Raw genomic sequence first — 15,538 nt, forward strand, 5'->3', positions numbered from 1 at the left:
TATTAAATAGATGATTATATAATTATTTAATTACTATAAGTGTGATAGGGAATAACAGGGTTATGAGCGCCTATGATCCTCAACCAGAATGAAGGTCAGGAAAGTTTTTCCTGAGCAACTGACATCGAAACCGACACTTTAATGTAGAGGAGTTAACCAGGCAAAAAGGAAAGTGGAGGATGGAAAAAAGCTTTCCAGGCAGAGGGATGTATAGGTGAAGGCCCTTGTTCCATAATCCCAAATAAGAAATTTCTGTGCTAGAAACTACTGGGACTACTATGTGTCAGGTACTGTTCTAAGCACTGAGGTTACAGCAGTGAACAAATCAAGCATAAATCCCTGCCGGTATAGAACTTACACTCTAGTAGGCGAGGACAATAAATACAAATAAATGAATAAAATACATAATATGGAGCTCTGGTTTCTGTTCCAGCATGTAAAGAGCTTGGGAGCTATCTCTCTCCTCCGCATAAGGAAAAAGCTGAACAAATTAAAAAACAGCAAATCTTCATAGAGTGATCAGAGAATTGAGGTCATAGGGCAAACCTTTATTCTCAGAATCAGAGAGGCAAACAGGCAGATACAAAGAATCAGAAGCCCAGGAATGGAAAACTCCCTGAGCCAAGCTAGGATAGGAAATCAAGATCTGTAATCGACAAATAGCTGGAGGCTCAGTGTGGACAAGACAGAGAGAAAAACTTCACTGGGGCTCAGTCTTTGGTAAGTCCCCCCTCTTCTGTGACTTTTCCCTCCAGGAGCCCTATCAGGTCCTCACAAAGATCAGAAAAATCCCCTTGTGTTTCCCAGAGAGGGAGGGAGAAAGTAGCCATTCTTAACAAGGCTTGCCTCCAGAGAAACTATGTTACCAGAGTCTGGTTTACTGGAGTTTTACAACCTAGTGGAAAAGAAATAACCAATTCTAACACCCTTCCTATCTGACCTAAGGGGGAAAAACAAAACAAAACAAAGGGAAGCACTTGTGAAGGTCACAGCCCAGGGGCACGATCTCACTCAAGACCCAGGACTAATAAGAGGACTACAGAATGCTTTCCCCATACTTCTACACCACATCAGTAGGGTTCCTTTATAATAACAACTGAAAGAACTGTGCATCTCAGATGATATTCAAAAAGTCCCTAGGGAAACCTGAAGATAGCAAGAGAGACAAAAGCAAGGACACCAGAGGAAAATTTAACATCTGGCATCTACAGTTACAGTGAGGATAAGTACAGTCTAATCCCTAGTCAGATAAACAAAATATATGATATGGCAGATGATGATAAGTGCTGAGATGAAACATAAAGCAGGTAAAAGTGATCGGGTGTGTTGCTGGAGAGGGCAGGTTGCAATTTTAAGTAGGATGGTCAGGAAATGCCTCACGAACAGGTGACATCTGTGCAGAGATCTGAGAGGCAGGGGAATGAGTCATGGTGATAGCTGGGGAAGAGCAGAGGGAATAAGTGAAAGGTCTTTAGGAGGGAATGTGCCTGGTGTGTTGCACAAACCACAGGAAAACCATGTTACTAAAGCAAGAGTGAGGAGAGTCATAGGAAATGAGGTCAGAGGGCTAGGTAGATTGTGCATGACCTTGTGGGCCGATGTAAAGACTTAGGTCTCTGGCTCCTATGAAAATAGACTACAGGAGAGCAAGGGAGCCCACTCACGAGGTTTTTGAAACAATTCAGGAGAACAATTGGGTTGGGGAGGAAGCAGTAGCAAAGGTGAGATGTCATCAGATTCTGAATACACTTTGGAGATAGACCTGACAGATGTTGCTTTTGGACCAAACTGGGAGACAAGAATAGGGATCCAGGTTGACTCCTTCATCTGAGCAAAAAGAGGAGGGCTGAATGGGGAGTTAAATCTTTTATGAGGGAGATCAAACATTAAATTAGAGATGCCCATTAGACATCCAAGTGAAGATGTTGAGTAGGCAGTTGGGCAATCCAGTACTAGAAGGTGGGGGAGCGATCTAGGCTGAAGACAGACACTTAGGAGTCATCAATATATGGATAGAGTTTTAAACCATGAGGATAAATGAAATTACTAAGCGTGAATCTATATGAAAAGAGGGCTGAATCCGAAGGGACCCAATGTCGACAGGTTGAGAAATCAGAAGAAATGTGCAAAGAAGGCTTGGATGTGGGAGGAAAACCATGAGAGTGTGAGGTCCTGAAGACAATGAAGTATTCCCAGAAGGAGAAAGTGAACAATGGTGTTAAACATTATGGAGGAGTCAAATTAAGAAATGGACCAGTGGATTAATAATGAGGACACCACTGATACAGAGCAGTTTTGGTGCTTGGAAGACGCAAAAGTTTGATTAAAGGGGGTTCTAGAGAGAATGATAGAATAAGGTTTAGAGATATAAGTGTAGATAATTCTTCAGAGGAATGGCTATAACGAAGAATGGAAATATGAACTAGTAGCTGGAGGGCAACCCAGATGAGAGAAATAACGTGTCATAAAAGGACTAGGATCTAGTGATCAAGTGAAGGGTTCAGCCTTGGATGGGAACACGGACAGTTCATCCTTGGTAACAGGAGAAAAAGCAGCATATAGGGCCCAGATGCTAGTGGGCGGGTGGAGGTGTTGGTGGGAACTTGTGGATTGTTTCTATTTTCTCAGTGAAATAGAAATCAAGGTCATGAGCTGAGAGTGAAGATGGGGGAGGAGGCGCTGGAAGTATGAGGAGAGAGAACAACATATGGAATCCTAGCCCGAGGACTGTAAATGGACTAGGGAAATGCATGGTGGCTGCTGGGCAGCATGATGGGTGTGCTTGAAATTAATAGTTGCCCTGAATTGAAAGGGAGACCTGTCAGCGTGGACAATGTTTTCCTCTAGGTCCATTCAGCTGCATGTTTCTCCAAATAAGGATAACATAGTTATTTGTTCATATCTAACAATCAATACTAAAGTAATTATGATGAATTTGTGTAAAATCTTCCTCATTATAACTGTAAGAGAATGGGGGGGGTCTCTGGTTATTTGTATATTTTAGATAATTAAGTCCATGGTATCACATACGAACTAATTTTTTTTTTTATAGAATTAGAAGATGGGGAAAAACTACTCTGAACATGACATAGAAGTTTTCTGATCTAAAAATCAGACACTTCAGTGTCATGGTGATGACAAGTAACAATCACTGTACATTCTAGGGAAAATTCTGATTATTTGAATTTTCTGGCAGTTTGGAATCTGGATACATTATATTGATAATTTTTTAAAAGGATAGAAAAATGAAAAGAGATGTCATTAACTATAATAAGAATAGCTTCATAGAAATTTCACTTATTGTGTCTTGGTTGTGCCTAGGATAGCATTGGAGTCACTTTTTTATTTTTCCTCTTCTCAACTGCCTTTTTCTTGGCTAGTGAAGCTACAAAGATAACATAATTAGATTCTGAATCTTTGGTAATGGCAATAGCAATGCCAGTGTCGGGGAGTATCATTATCTAGACTTGCCTCATCTTTGCTGCAAGACAAACGTAACTTCTCTCTCTGCTGCCTGTGTTTTCTAGTAGCTCAGGCTATTCTTGCGAATCTGCTTTCCATTATTCACTAACTTTTTAATAAGATTTTATTTATTTATTTGACAGAGAGAGAGAGTGAGTACAAGAGGGAGAGGGAGAAGCAGGCTCCCCATGGATCCCTGGGATCATGACCTGAGCTGAAGGAAGTTGCTTAACCGACTGAGCCACCCAGGTGCTCCCATTGTCCACTTATTTTTTAAAAATAACTGACTGATTATAAAAGCAACACATATTCACTGAATTTTATTTGGGATAATACAGAAAGGTAGGGAGAAAAAAATAAAAATTATTATCTCACTACTTAGAGATGAATACAATTAACATTTGGGTGAGTTTTAATCTACTATTTTAATTCATACATGATTTGTTTAGAAAATTTATATCAAGCTCTATATCATTTTATATACTTTTAACTTAATATTATATTGAGAGCTTCTCCCATGCCATCACATAGTCTTTGAAAACACAACTTTAAGTGACTATATAGTAGTCTAGTGTATGAATATACTGTAATTTATTTAATAATTCTCCCATGATTGTGCATTTAGGATGTTTTAAAATTTATACCACTAGGTGAGCATGCTTGATCATAAGCCTTTTTCTTGGTAATACTAATTATTTTCCTAGGGTAGGTTCCTAGAAATGGAATTATGAGATCAAAGGGTACAAATATTTTACAAGTTATATGTAAAGGGGTGCCTGGTGGCTCAGTCAGTTAAGCATTTGACCTCAGCTTAGGTCACAATCCCAGGATTCTGGGATCAAGTCCTACATCGTCTGTTGTAAGCTCCTTACTCAGTGGGGAGTCTGCTTCTCCCTCTGCCCCTTCCTTGTCTCTCTCTTTCAAATATATAAACAAAATTAAAAAAAAAAAAAAACATAAGTTATGTGTACATCTTGCAGCTGCCCTCCTGAAGATCCCACTTTCTGTAGTCCCCCGAAGTGCAGGGAGGCAGCCCATTTCTCTGTACCCTTGACCATTCCATCATCTACAGCATGTGTCTGCACATCCTACCTGTGCTCACGTCCCTTCAGTTGAGTTCTCAAATGAGCTATTCCATGATGCTCCCAAGGGATTATCCTTTCTTACCACTGAGATATTCTCCATGCTCCTGTCAGAGCACTTTCCACACCACTGGCCTTGACATTTCCCTGATAAAAACCTCCGCTCCTTCTCTGTCGGGGTAGATTACGTGGCAGCACAGGAGGCCCTTCCCAGTGGTTTTCAACCTCCCTTTTCAGCCTGCTGGACTGTTCGTCTTTACGTCCTCTGACCAAGCCACATAGAATGTCTTTTTATTTACACAACATACAATGCTTCTCCATGCCTCCAAGGCTTCATACAATTTCACTCTGTCACCTTTCCTCCCTGAAACTGAATTCATCTTTTATGACACAGAGCAAAGGCCCCCTTTGGCAATTCCTCCCTGACCTCGCAGGGTGAGGGGGTTGATCATGGTGCCCCGTTGTGGTCCCACAGCACTGTCTCCACGTCCACACGACAGCACTCATCACTCTGCCCTGCAATTACTCACTTACCTTGAGTTCCCCACTGCATCCCTCAAGGACCTTCTCATATTTATTTTTATCCTCAGTTCTTAGCCTGCTGCATAGTTGATGATCAAGGAATCTTTATTGACTCAGTGGCTAAAAGCACAGAATTGGTTTGAATATTCTGTCATTAGCTTGGAACTGTTGGATTTCAGGGTAGAGTGTGTCATCGCCCACGAGTCCACAACAGTCTTGAAAGTGGACTTCCCTTAGCTAGCATCTAAGCAGACAGTCTCTCTCCGGCTGTCTTTGATCACTAGCTTCTGTTCACTCTTCCCTCTCTTCCCATTATTTGTCTTAATTGCATTCTGTGGTCTACTTTCCCAATTCTTTCATTCTAACCATCCTGTTTTGATTTCACATATCTGATAAGGCTCGGTGCTATAAGCCGCACCAGCTTTGCTTCATACTTGCTTCTTTGTTCTTGCTATTAACATTCTCTGATCCGTTCTATAGGTGGCTGAGAGTTGGTTGGAGAAACACAGAATTGTGTTGCCTAGAGCATCCTGCTTGTGGATTCTTTTCTATATTTATGTATTTTCTCTGCATCTCATTTATTTTTTATGGTACTGTATGCCCTGCAAGCAACCTCTATCCTTTGTTGAACAAGGCAGAATAGAAGTACATACGTAAATCATTGCATAAATACATAAGCACGTGCTGATTTCCATTACGGCCCACTGCGTGCTCTCAAAAGCCATTGGGTGTTCCTTGCTGCTCACTTATGTATGTTGGTTTGTCTTTTCATACAACGCTTCGGGACTGCTGTTTTCAGACCTTTTCGTGACTTGGCTGCAAAGTTTACTTCAAAAATAGAAGCTATGCAAGGAGGCTTTCCTTAAGGTCTCTCTCTCTCACACTAAGTCGGCTCTTTCAAGGGTGGGCCAGGCGGGCATCTCCAGAGTACAGCCTGCGTCAGGGTGTGTGTGCATGGTGCTTCTTTTTAATTTTTTAATTAAAAATTTTTTATTTAAATGCAATTAATTAACATATAATGGATTATTGGTTTCAGAGGTACAGGCCTGTGATTCTTCAGTCTTATAGAACACCCAGTACTCATTATGTCACGTGCTCTCCTTAATGCCCGTCACCCAGTTACCCCATCCCTCTACCCCTCCCCCCTCCAGCAACCCTCAGTTTGTTTTCTATGATTAAGAGTCTCTTATGGTTTGTCTCCCTCTATAGCTTTGCCTTTTATTTTTCCTTTCTTCCCCTATGATCCTGTTTTGTTTCTTAAATTCCATATAAGGGTGAAATCATATGATAATTGTCTTTCTCTGATTAACTTATTTCACTTAGTATAATACCCTCTAGTCCCATCCACATTGTTGTAGATGGCAAGATATATATATATATATATATATTTTTGTTTGTTTGTTTGTTTGTTTTGGTTTTTTTTGGCTGTGTAATATTATAGGCTCAGTTTTTAAACATCTAAAGCTGGTTGGTAATTTGGTAATTCAGGGTGTGTTTTTTTCTGATCTGCACTTTTTAATTTTTACAGTTACTTATTTTACTTCTCTCTGTCACAACTGTGTCTGTTACAAATCACTTTACAATATGGGATCATTAATTAATTAATTTTAAATTTATGTATGTATGTTACATGCACAATGCGTCTGACTGCACATAGCCTTCTCTGAAGTCCCGGCTTTTCCGCCTACAAACCTTCTTCAGCAGAGCTGAGTCGACAAGTTCAGCTAAAAGCCTTCCTCTCTGTCCTTTCTCTACTACAACATAATGTCTGACTCAGCCCCATTTATGGATGTGGATAAAGGAAATATCAACATCGTTCATTTTTAGGGTTTACCCCCACCCCCATGGAACTTCTGCAGTAGGAAGACTTGTGAGTGGGGGTGGGGGGGTGAATGAAGAAGGGGAGTGATGGGTCTCCTGTTCTTTAGCCCACTGGGTCATGATGCTTGGTCTGTTTCCATAATCCTTGGTGTGTGGGCATCTCTGCTGAGTCTGCCCAGGTCTTGAATCCCTCGACAGGTCACCCAGCATTTTGTCTCTCAGGTCCTGTCTCTTAGGCTGCTGGGAGGCAGCCCCCCCCCCCCCCCACCCTTCGCCCATCTCTGCCTTGGAAATCTGTAGATGGCTTTGTACCTATTTCCTCCTCCCACCCTGGCAATGGAAAACCCAGATCTAGGGGAAATATGTCTCTCTTCATTTTCCCTCAAGAACTGGTTCTTTAACCACAAACTGGCTTATTTTTCCTAAGTGTTTAAGAGTTTGGGAGAACAACAAAAGCCACGAAGACTTTGGGACGCCTGGGTGGCTCAGTTGGTTAAGCAGCTGCCTTTGGCTCAGGTCATGATCCCAGCGTCCTGGGATCGAGTCCCACATCGGGCTCCTTGCCCTGCAGGGAGCCTGCCTCTCCCTCTGACTCTGCTTGCCACTCTGCCTGTGCTCTCTCTCTCTCTCTCTGACAAATAAATAAATAAAATCTTAAAAAAAAAAAAAAAAGCCACGAAGACTTTTGAGTCAAGACTGACCTGACTGAATGCTTGAAATATCAGAAGGAAAAACTCATAGATGAATATCTCATATAGTAGTCCCATCATAACAAAATAAAAGCAAGCAAACAAACAAGAAAGTCCTTCATTTTTCTCTACTCACTCCCATTCTCTTCACCACTCATCTTTCTTTCTACTGTCTTCATTCCGCTAGCCACACCTCCCACGGCTTGCAATCTAGCTCTTCCTTCCCCTATTGAAAACGCTCCTCTAATCACCAACCTTGACTGTTTTTAGCTTCTTCCTTTTCTTACTTTTAACTCCCTATTTTGCCTTCCACTCTCCGGCTCTCCCTCTGTGTTAGGACTATTCAGCTGCAGGCATTGTACTATGCAGTGGAAACAAAAATGAATTAGACTCTTTGTGTTTTTAAGGAGTTTTGGATCAGGTGAGGCATATAGGTAACAATGGAGTACTTCACAAAAATGTGTTGCTTGTCTGTTTGATCCCAGAAAGACCCTGGCCTCTTCCTGCTGCTATTTGTTCCCGTTTCTGACTCTTCCTCCTTACATTCCCCCCACCACCCTTTTTTCCCACTGGCCCCTCTTAAATTTTCCACTCAGCAAAGTCTTTCTGAGTTTTTCTGGTCTCTCCTATTGGCCAGAAATTCCAATGACCCCTTCCTGGCGTGTGACTAATTTGCTAGAGCTGTCACAGAAACATTCTACATACTAGGTAACAGGTTTGTAACAAAAGGATAGAACTCAGGAACAGCCCAGTGGAAGAAATGCGAAGGGCAAGATATGGGGGAAAGGGTACAGAGCTTCTGTGACCTCTCCAGGAACACCAACCTCCCTGAATCTCCCAGCATTCACCAACACAGAAGCTCTCCAAACCCTGTCCTTCAGGTTTTTATGGAAACTCCATTATTTAGGCATAATTAGTTAAATCACTGGTGGTTGGTGGTTGACACAAACTCCGGCTCCTCTGCCTTCCCAGGCAGCTTGAGGGGTGGGATGGAAAGTTCCAACCTCTAATCCTGTGGTTGGTTCTCCAGGCAACCAGCCCCCCCCCCTTAGGTGCAGCTTCAAAGTCACCTCATTAGCATAACGAAAGACACCTTTGTCATTCCCAGCTCTCATCCCTTAGGAAATTTCCGAGGGTTTAGGAACTCCATGCCAGAAACTAGGACAAAGACCAACTGAATACTTCTTACTATAAATCACAGTATAACACAATTATAGATCAATAAAACCAGGGGGAGGGGATTAAAGTACCACATCTATCTTATCATTTCCTTGCTCCAGATTCTCCTCTACCAATTGGATTGTTTGAATTCTTTACCCAGCACTCAGTGCTTCTAGGATATACTCCAAATTTGTCTCTAGCTTATCTCCAAGTAGACCCTTATGAATATCTGATACTGCAACATACTTGTATTGTTCCTCAGGTACCAGATATATTGCCTAATTGCCTTTGCTGGTACTTTTATAGCTAGAATATACTACTGCCCTTTGCTACCTGTGGAACTCTTACCCATCTTTTAAACTTCTCAAAAGTTTTTTTTTAGGGGTGCTTGGGTGGTACAGTTGGTTAAGTGGCGGACTCTTGGTTTCAGCTCAGGTCATGATCTAGGGTCATGATCCTGGGATCAAGCCCATTGTCATCTTCAGGAGGAGAGTGGAGTCTGCTCAAGATCCCTCCTCCCTCCCATGCGTGAGCACTGCAGGCCTGTGCGCTCTTTTCTATGAAACTGTTCAGGTCTCCCTAACAGATGTTGTCTTTTCTGGCTTTGATTTTCTGGAGCACTTTGTTTGAACTGCACGGTCGTTATCTTACTCTTCCCTGTATTATGGTTATTTTCTACTTCTCTGATCTCCTTGTTAGACTTCAGTTTCCTCACAGATGGTGTCTTTTCTCACTCGTGTTGCAGATTTAACATTACATGGTCTTTATAGAGCGACCCAATACCTAGTCTCTCTTTGTCTTGAGTAACAGAATTCCTGGTTTGTTTGTTATTTTTTGTTTTGTTTTGTTTGTTTGTTTGTTTGTTTCCAGGGCAATAATGTACGCAACTAAAAATACTACTTACTGTCCAAATTCTCTTGCAGTCAGGTGGCCAAATGAGTCAGTTTTACACAGGGAGATGAAAGCTGAGGGTTTCTGGCTTTCTGGGTACAGGCATCACACTCCTTTCTGCTTTGTTCTTTGTGCCTAGAACATGGCCATTAGGCTAGTCTTATGGTCATTAGGTAATAAGCTTCAGGGTAGAGATTAGCACATTGATTCTTTCATTCAACAAATATTTACCGAGTGCCTACTATCGTGCCAAGCACTATTGTAAATGCTTCAGAAAGTGGCAGAGCAGAAGGATAGAAAGGAATCTGGATCCCAGATGGCATCATTAAACATTGAAACAGCTTTAACTGCCTACCTCTAGACTTCATGAACCTCCTTTACTTTAAGCTTTTACTCAGTTTTGTTATTTTCTGTTATTTTAGCTAGATGCATTTCTTATTCATACGATGCTGTTCAATTACTTTTTTAAAGTCTAGAATTTTAAGTGAGACTGACTCAATTATTTTTCTATTGAAATAATCATCTGGATTTTCCCCTTTATTAACTATTACTGATTTTCAAATTTTTCATTCTTGAAATAAGCCCTACATAATTGAGATATAGTTATTATCCTTATTATTTATCCATAACTTAAATTTACTACTGTTTTGATTGGGATTTTTTTGCATTATGTCCATGAGAGATACTGGCGTGCAATTTTCCTTCTTGTAATATTCATGTCAAGTTTGACCAAGGTACTGTTGTCCTTGTAAGAAGTAGTCCTTTTTGATTACCTGAAAGAGTTTGCTGAAGATTGTTCTTATTCTTTAAATGTTTGGAAGAATTTACTGGTGAAGCATCTGGGCCTGGGGTTTTCATTGTTTTAATTATTAATTCAATTTCTTTCTTAGATATAGGCTTGCTAAGATTTTATGTATATATTTTAGTCATTTTTGATAAAATGTGTTTTTCAAAGCAATTGTCCATTTCATCTAAACTCAGATGTATTTATCTATTATCTTTTTAATGTCTGTGGAAATTATAGAGAAGTCCCTTTTTAAAATATGATATTAGCAAGTTTTTATTTTCTGCTTTTATTGATTAATTTTTCTTGGGGTTTATTAATCTTAAAATTTGTTTTCAAAGAGCCATCTTTTGCCTTTGTTAATTTTCTCTAGTGTATGTTTACTTTCTATTTTATTGATTTCTGCTATTATTTCCTTTGGTTTTAATTCACTATATTTTTCACCCTAGCTTCTTGAAGTGGAAGCTTATATCCTTAATATTTAACCTTTCTTTTTAATATGTCCACTTAAAGATATATATATTTCTTTGTCAGCATTGTTTTAGCTATATGCCACATGAATTGATATGTCAAGTCTTTATTATAATATAATTATAATTTAAAACACCTTCTAATTTTCACTGTGACTTCTTCTTTAACCCATGAGTTATTTAGAAATAGATTGCTTAATTTTAAAATATTTTGGTATATTTTCGTTACTTTTCTGTTATATAAGGTTAATTCTACTGCAGTCCAAGAATTTGTGTGAGTGTATCCTTTGAAATTTATTTTGACTTTATGGCCCAGTATTAGATCTACTTTAGTAAATGTTCCATGCACATTTGTAAAGAATGTGTATTACAAAGTTATTGGGTGGATTGTTATATATGTATTAACTATGTTGTTTTTAACCATATTGTTAAAATCTCATATATCTGATTTTTTAAAAAGATTTATTTATTTATTTTAGAGAGAGAGAGAGTGCACTCAGGTGTGAGCCGAGGAGAGGGAAGGGAAGGAGAAGGAGAGAATCTCAAGCTGACTCCCCACTGAGCATAGAGCCTGATGTGGGGCTCTATCCCAGGATCCTGAGATCATGACCTGGCTTGAATTCAAGAATTGTTTGCTTGGGGATGTCTGGATGGCTGTTGGTTAAGCGTCTGCCTTTGGCTTAGGTCATGATCCCAGGGTTCTGGGTTCAAGTCCCGCATCAGGCTCCTTGCTCAGGGCAGAGCCTGTTTCTCCCTCTGCCTGCTGTTGCCCCTGCTTATGTTCTTTCTCTCCCCATCTCTTTGATGAATAAATAAATAAAATCTTAAAAAAGAAGTTGTTTGCTTAACTGAATGAGTCATCCAGCTGTCTCTCTTTATTGATTTTTGTTTGTCTGTTCTATTAGCTACTGCTAGAGGTATGTTAACATTTGCAGTTATTATTATGAGTTTACTATTTTGCTTTATACATTGGAAACTATGTTATTAAAAACAGACATTTATGATTTCTATTGAATTGACATTTCTGTCAACATAAAATATTTCTCTATTACTAGTCATAGTTCTTTCCTTAGAGTCTTTTTAATCTGATATTGTTATGGCTACACCAGTTTTCTTTTGGGTAAATCTGGCATGGTATATCATTTCCATCCTTTGACCTTTAACTTTCCTGTGTCTTCATATTTAAAGCTTGTCTCTTGTCAGAGTCAGGTTTGAATTCCAGTTCTGATCCTTATTAGATAAAGCTCAATTTCCTGACTGTATGTAAAATAGACACACACACACACACACAGAGGCAACAATTACTATTAACTTTTATAGTTAATAGATACACAACCTATCTTTTTAGATACACGTTTTTTTCTTATTTTTATTCCAATTGAACACTATTCAGGTATAGTCCTTATTATGTGGTACTATCATTTATATTAAAATAGGAGGAAAACACATCTCTTCTTTTGTTTGAGTTTCTGGTCCCTCATTATGAAGCTAACTCTGGGGAAAATATTCATGCAATTGTATACTTGTTTCTTTCTAACACTGCTTCAGGAAGGAAAGTTAAGAAAGTTCTAGTATTTGACTTCCATGACTTAGTAGGAGATTATCTAAAAATTTTCTTAGTATGAAGACCCGAAACAAAACAAAAACAATTATAAGCTATGTATAAACAAAATAGAAATGATTCACTAAAGACCGTCTGCTTTACTTTGAGGGTCTGTTTATACTCTTACCATATATTCATCCTTGCATCCATCTAATCATTAACTTGTTTCACACATATTGGGGATTTTGTTATGTACTTGGGACTGTACTAGGAGGGGGGGTACAAAAATGAGTATGACAAAGTCTCTCCTTCTAGAAGAGAAGTAGGGAATTCTAGTAAGAAGGAAAGGTAGATATTAGGAAAACCTTATATTCTGTGATATGTACAGTGATAGCAATAGACAGAGTGCCATGAAAGTATATAGAAGAAAATGTAAATTTGAATTTGGAATACGCCTTGCTTTTGTCTATCTTGTGGATAACTCAGATTTCCTGGATGAAGGGACATTTGAATTGGGGTCATAGAGTGACTTAGAGGATGAACCAGACAAGTTCTGTGTCGGAAAAAATAAGGCACTCGACATAATTTAAGCAACAAGGATTAAATATAGGCATATTTGTGCCTAGGAAATTATTGGAAGAGCTAGAAGAATGTGCTTTATCCTGAGCCTTTGGTAATGACTCACAGAATGCCACCTATTCTGGGAGCTCCTGTCTTGTCACATTCGGGAAGTGGGAATTGAGAGGTCCACTGGTGCGGTGTCTGGATGGCTCAGTCAGTTGAACGTCTGACTCCTGGTTTCAGCTCAGGTTGTAATCTTAGGGTGTGGGATGGAGCCCCCCATCGAACAGTGGGGAGTCTGCTTGGAATTCTCCCTCCCCTTCTGCTTCTCCCCCTGCTCATGCTTTCTCTTTATCTCTCCCTTTCTTTCTTGTGAATAAAGAAATCTTAAAAAAAAAAAAAAAAGACAAAAAAAAAATCAAAAGAAGTCCACTGGACCTACTGATTTAAAGAACATGATACTGTAATTGAGACCCAGGAGTCAAGAAGCTGGAATCAGGAGACTACTGCTACCAATACCCATGAAGCTGGTAACTTATACCAAATGTAGAATAGAAATATCCTTATCCTTATCCTCACATCTTTCCTTGTCCATAGGAAATAAATACAGCTGGAATATGGTTTCTCCTTCATTTCTACTTGCTGATCTTTTTTTTTTTAAGATTTTATTTATTTATTTGAGAGAGAGAGAGATCATGAGCACTGAGAAGGTTAGAGGGAGAAGCGGGCTCCCCATGGAGCTGGGAGCCTGCTATGGGACTCGATCCCGAGACTCCAGGATCATGACCCACGCCGAAGGCAGCCGCTTAACCCACTGAGCCACCCAGGCGCCCCTATTTGCTGATCTTTGAATGACTTCATCCAATTGATGAAGGAGGAGATGGGAACAGATGCAGAATGCAGATCAGTCATCACACATATCAGGTGAAGATGAGGAGGGAGTCGGAGAATCAGATGGAGGGAATGAGATATAAAATGGAAGCAGAGAGTTTTGTGTGAAATCAAGATGGCTGGAAAGGAGAAACAACAAAAGATGATTCTGGAGACAACCATCCAGATGTTGAGAATGGACTGGGAGAAGCTGGCAGGGAGGAGGACTGTTTAACTTAGGTAGACCACCCGGGAGGTTATTGCCTTAATCAAGCTGAGTGGCCTTGGTGGCCTGAACTAAGGCTACAGTGATAGAAAAGGAGAGATGTGACCATTGGGGAGCTAGGGAAAATACCATGATCATTGTGGAATTTAAGGGGAAAAAAAGAACAGATGAACATAGGGGAAGGGAAGGAAAAATAAGATGAAAACAGAGAGGGAGACAAACCATAAGGGACTCTTTAGTACTATAGGAGACAAACTGAGGGTTGCTAAAGGGGAAGGTTCAAAGGATGGGGTAACTGGGAGACGGGCATAAAGGAAGGCCCTTACTGTGATGAGCACTGAGTGTTGTATGCAACTGACCTCTACCTCTGAAACTAATAATATACTATATGTTAATTAAATTGAATTTAAATTGAAAAAAGTTAAGAAACATGATCATTTTTATCACATGTATTTCTACTTTTTAAAAATTTTTTTTATTTGGCAGAGAGAGAGATCACAAGTAGACAGAGAGGCAGTCAGGGAGAGAGGGAGGAAGCAGGCTCCCCACTGAGCAGAGAGCCCAACGTGGGGCTTTATCCCATGACCCTGAGATCACGACCTGAGCTGAAGGCAGAGGCTTTAGCCCACTGAGCCACCCAGGCACCCCTGTATTTCTATTTTAATGCTGACTTTTCTCTCTGGAAAGCCTGCTTTGTTCTGGTTTTTCACCTTTTTAAAAAAAAGATTTATTTATTTACTTGAGAAAGAGAGAGAGAGAGAGAAAGCAGGGGGAGGGGCAAAGAGAGAGCAAGAGAATCCTAAGCAGACTCCTTGCTAAATGTGAAGCCCCACCTGGGGCTCGATCCCAGGACCCCAAGATCATGACCTGAACTGAAATCAAGAGCCAGCCACTTAACTGACTGAGCCACCCGGCACCCCTCACTTGTTTCAATATAAAGCTTATAGAATGTATTATTGTAGCCCAGGATGATTCTCTGCTTACTGAGCACCCACCGTACTTGCAGTTAATGCTGGTCTGATCCTTGTGTAGTTTCATTTGTTGGTTGCCTTCCCAGTTAGAAATGGAACTTTTAAAGAGCAGAGATCATGTTCTACTCACTTGATTTAAAGGATGTAACATTTGAAAACTTTAGCTAAGTCACAAAGAGTTACTAGATACATTTCCTGGAGAGGTTCCAGATCCAGATGTAAAGTTCCAAAAGATGTCTCAAAACCAATTGCAGGACTTACGACTTATACTTGCATTGAGGGTCTAAAAGAATAGTATTGAGGAAGGACTTTAAAGAGGATTTCTCTGGAGAGAGCTGGGCTGGGATTTCAACTTACCCCAAGGGGGCAACCTGAGATACAATCACCTTATTTTAAGGCCAGCACAAGGGACTTACTAGAAGTACTTACTCAAGTTGTGAAATTAGGATACAGAGAAGACCGGAGATTTCCTCCTATTTGAAAAA

The 15,538-nt window shown here is 40.0% G+C and overlaps 1 long non-coding RNA gene across 1 annotated transcript in view; it reads left to right on the top strand.

The window, feature by feature from the left end:
* The first annotated feature begins 8,372 nt into the window (after window positions 1-8,372).
* The window catches only part of LOC309866433, a 28,638-nt gene continuing 21,472 nt past the window's right edge, over window positions 8,373-15,538 (top strand). Inside the window, exon 1 of the long non-coding RNA XR_014312656.1 lies at window positions 8,373-8,457. This is a non-coding gene — a long non-coding RNA (uncharacterized lncRNA). The remainder of the gene's footprint in view (window positions 8,458-15,538) is intronic.

Source organism: Mustela nivalis (genome assembly GCF_964662115.1).
Source record: "Mustela nivalis genome assembly, chromosome: 6".
Taxonomy (NCBI): Eukaryota; Metazoa; Chordata; class Mammalia; order Carnivora; family Mustelidae; genus Mustela; species Mustela nivalis.